At 29.6% G+C, this 5,000-nt stretch overlaps 1 protein-coding gene across 4 annotated transcripts in view; it reads left to right on the top strand.

The window, feature by feature from the left end:
* Positions 1–5,000, top strand: part of LOC106873299 (neuronal acetylcholine receptor subunit alpha-10) — a 1,766,016-nt gene that overhangs the window by 574,666 nt on the left and 1,186,350 nt on the right. Inside the window, exon 1 of one of the 4 annotated variants that reach the window (XM_089352076.1) lies at positions 1,349–1,431. The exons of the other annotated variants lie outside the window; for them this stretch is intronic. The gene's annotated coding sequence lies outside the window, so the exon portion shown is untranslated. Of the gene's footprint in view, positions 1–1,348; positions 1,432–5,000 lie in introns of those variants that run through there. 4 annotated transcript variants of the gene reach the window in all.

Genomic DNA, 5,000 nt, shown 5'->3' with positions numbered 1-5,000 from the left:
TACGCATATATATATATATATATATATATATATATGTGTGTGTGTGTGTGTGTGTGTGTGTATGCGAGTGTGTGTGTATGCATGTATGTATATGTATTTATACGTCAGTTCATGTATAAGTGTAAAAGTATAAGCGTATATATATATCTATATACGCATACACGTACGTATATGAGAAATAAGCATCATATGCTATTCAAGATATATACATGATTTTAAATATCATATCTCGTTTAATGGCTTATGCATGGTAAGAGAATCTGCTTTGCTCATTATAATTAACGAGGATGAAATGTTTGTCCTCAGTTGTTGTCTTTCTCGACACAACCAGTCCATTGTTTTCTTAACAGCATATAATTATCTGAGAGTTCTTCGGTCGTGAAATTCTCTGTATTTCTTGAGTGGAGTTGATCGCAATTGCTAGACAGCATTTTTCTAAACTTCTCAGCCTAAGACAACGTAATTTCAATGAATACATATTTTGCATTTTATTCATATGTATTTCTACAAATTTTCTCAGTAGTCACTGAGCTATTCAGCTTAACGCATTCCTGTTTGGCTATAGATAGAAAAATATATAAGATCGGGCATTTTTTAAATTTATTTTTTAGAGAAAATTAAAGCAAATGTGTTCAATGTCTGGCAAATAATGGAAAAGCGCGCCCAGATAAGATACACTTACGCACCAAAGTGATATATGCTGCTGTTTAATACGAAGCATATAGTTCTCCAGGTGAGTCTACACACGTCGACAAAAATGAATATATAGATATATGTGCATATGTGTGTGTGTGTATTTATCGATGTGTACCTGTATATATATATATATATATATATATATATATGTGTGTGTGTGTGTGTGTGTGTGTGTGTGTGTGTGTGTGTGTGTGTGTGTATGTGTGGGTGTGTAGACATAAAAGTACAGATAGATGAATATCAGCAGAACCTGATAAATATCGAGTATAATTCATATGCCTAATTCATGAAACACAGTTGAGTCCTTTGTAATCTTGCCTACCATAAATGACTTCGGATTAAGTAAGAAATTATTTCGCTTATATGTTCCTTTTGGCTTTTGTTTTCTATATTTTCATGAGAATTTTCCTGAGTAAAAGTAAAATTTGACAGCTGCATAAAAATAAATTTTAAAAAATATATATATTTACCAAAGAAAAAAAAATAGTTCGACGTATCAAAACATTTTTTAGAAAAAACGTTTTTTTTTAGCTACAATAGAAATGCACGTATGACAAAGACGAAAAAAAAATATATATATAAAGAGAGAAAGAAAATCTATAAGCATCTGGTAGAATTTACGATAAAGCCTGGATGGATAGATTAATATACTGTAGTTATACTGAGAAAAGAAAATGTTACACGTTGAGAGGATTTACAAACAGTATAGACAGACGGTATATACTTATATGCTAGGTAAGTCCATGCGATGTTTTCCAACACTAACGTGCACACACATATTTACACAAACATGCACACACGCATATATATATATATATATATATATATATATATATATATATATATATATATATATATATATATATATATATATATATATATATATATATATATATATATATATACATATTTAATACTCTGAAACTTATTTTAGTTTTAATTGTTAATAGATTGAGTTTAATTGAGTTTTTACCTGTAATTTTGGATTCTTATCCCTAATATTATATATATATATATATATATATATATATATATATATATATATATATATATATTCTGTTGTGTCTGGCGAGAGTCATTTTCTTTTTTATCCTTATAATTTAACACACTCAACAGTAAAATTTCCACTTATTATTTTTTTTATATTTTACTAAGATTTTCGTTGCATCTTGCAACCTTTTCAATAGTTTTGACTCCGTCTGTTATTCACACTACATTCCGTTTCGTTTGTTTGTACGAATGTGTGTGGATTAGTGAGTTTGTGTGCGCCTATACATGCATGCATGTATGTATGTATGGATATGTGTATGCATGGATGTATATGTGCATATGTATTAATGTGTGTACATTTGTATATTTGTATTCTGCATATGTGTCTTTGTGTGATGTGAAGTGTGTGTGTATATATTGTCATTTTTTTCAGTCTTCCTTTGCGTATGTATGCTTGTTTGTTCATATAACTTATGTAAATATCCGTCTGTATGTTGATCTGTTTATTTTCATATCCATATGCTTACATAGCTGTGCATATATATATATATATATATATATATATATATATATATATATATATATATATATATATTTATGCGACCATCCACCCACACCTTTATCTATCTATCTATGTATCTATCTATCTATGTATCTATCTATCTATCTATCTATCTATCTACCTATCTATCATTTTATCTATATATATATATATATATACATAAACACACATTATGAGACAATATGACGACACAAAAACAGTCATCCATACTCTACCAACATTTCAAGGACCAACACAGAGGTAACCTGGGTCAATTTGACATCAGCATCTTATCCAAGCACCAGTAGGACCCAACACTCACACAAATACGGAAATACGTCCTCATAAATTAAACTTCCTCGATACTAAATAGGAAGGATAAATAGTAGATACCATACCCCCATACACACAAGTTACACAGGTAGAGTAGAATAGTTAGTGGGCTGTTATGTAGATGTATGTATGTATGAATGTGAGTGTGGGGGTGTATATATACATATATATATATTTATATATATATATACATACATATATATATATATATATATATATATATATATATATATATATATATATATATATATATATATATATATATATATATATATATATATATATATATATATATATATATATATATAAGCAATGTTAATTCTCTAAATGAAGTATTAACAGTAATTGCACGATAGAGTGAAGTGTATTGCCACCTGGGTCAGCCACACTTAAGTGGCAATACACTTCACTTTATATGTATATATATATATATATAAAAGATAATAAGAGTGAAAAAAACTACAGAAGGCTTGTGTTACATGGTTAAAGTATATATTTAAATTATGTCAGAAAAATGTTAGAAAAATGTTAGAAAATCTTTTTGGTATATAAACATTGTATTTTGAGAAATAACCGGTTTCGTGTTGTCTTTTCAAATTTCTCTACTTCATTGTGTCGTGTTCGTTCCAGTCTGAGAAAAAAGAGTTCTAGATAGGGGGAAGTAATTAGGGATTTCTTCCGGTATAGGGGAGATAATCGAAATCTAGGAGGTGGTAGAATTTGATTAATTTACCATGGTTTTGTTCTATATTTTCCCCCCTTTTTTTTCCCCCGTGGGGTGATGAATTTCCTTATTTAAATGTGTTAACAATGGTTATGTTTGGGTTTGTATTTTTGAATGAAAAAGGTTTCCTTATTTAATCTAATCTGTGTTGGTGTTTTAATGGCACATTGATAAAAAGGAAAGATTATAATTTGTGGTAGCATTTGTTTTGCGCATTTTTCAATATGATCACTAAAACGTATCATTCGGTATTCTGGGTGTGCAATCTGCTGGCGGTGCAGAGTGCATCTACGTCTGAGCGATAATCCTGTGGACCCTATGTAGTTCTCGTGGCAGCCCGAACATCTTATTACATAAATAAGATTTTCTGAGGCACAAGTAAAGTTAGATTTAACTTTGAATTTGTGTCCCTTTTTGAAGAGGAATTCTGAACCTTCAAGAATGTTTGGGCATGTTGCACAATTTGGTCGACCACATTTGTTTACTTTCGCATCTGTTGTTTCGGAAAGTAATTTTGCCTTTGTGAGGATCTTTTTCAGTGATTTTGGTTGTTTGTGGCTTTTTATGATTTTGTGTGTGTGTAAAATTTCCTTCAATTTGGGGTCCATATGTAGCATTGGTATGTTTTGGGTGATACTGGTGAAGGCTTCTTTGTTTCTGGGGTTGTATGTGGATATGTACGGCAGTATTTTCGGGGAATGTGTGTTGCTGTGTTTAACTTTTCTTCAGTTTTCTATGTTAATTTGTGATGCACGTCTGATTCCTTCCTCTATGAGTTGAACTGGGTAGTGTCTGTCAATTAGTGTGTTTTTGAGTTCTTGTAGTCTGTAGTCTCTAGTATTTTCTTCTGACACTATTGTGCATATCCTTCTTGCAAGGTTGAAGGGGATGTTTGTCTTGGTGTGTCTTGGGTGGCATGAATCAAACAGTAGATATTGTTTGGCGTCTGTGGTTTTGTAAAATATGTCCGTTTCTATTTTTAGGTTTACTTTTTTAATTAGTATATCCAAGAACAGGAGCTCCCTTTGGTTGTACTCCATTGTGAACTGTATGTTTGGGTTGACATATATATATATATATATATATATATATATATATATATATATATATATATATATATATATATATATATATATGTATATATATACATATATATATATAAATATATATATATATATATATATATATATATATATATATATATATATATATATATATATATATATATATATATATATATATATATATATATATATATATATATATATATATATATATATATATATATATATATATATATATATATATATATATATATATATATATGTATATATATATAAGTAACGGGGATGTAAATACACCATCTCCGGTTATGAACGGCATTGGTGAGAACAAACAAAAACCCAAACATACATACATTCCTGCATGCATACGTACTTACATAATACATAAATAGATACGTACATACATTGGAATGCTAGTGGAACACCCCAGTAAAACTGCAAATCGGTGCAGGCATTGGAGAACTGATATTGTTCTCTGTAACTGGGAATTAATGTCATGCACTTCTCAAGAGGTCTGCTGCCATGCAGATGTCAACGTAGCATACAATGTACAAGGGAGAGATAGCATTTCTGGTGAATTAATGTGGAACGTACAGCTTTCGTACCCTGACTATAAATTTCTAAGTGCCAACAAATTCCTAGAAATCAAATT

Source organism: Octopus bimaculoides, chromosome 1 (genome assembly GCF_046866305.1).
Source record: "Octopus bimaculoides isolate indiv1 chromosome 1, ASM4686630v1, whole genome shotgun sequence".
In the NCBI taxonomy this organism is placed as follows: domain Eukaryota; kingdom Metazoa; phylum Mollusca; class Cephalopoda; order Octopoda; family Octopodidae; genus Octopus; species Octopus bimaculoides.
The sequence above is the reverse complement of the archived record's forward strand: the minus strand, read 5'-3'. Positions and strand labels throughout refer to the sequence as shown.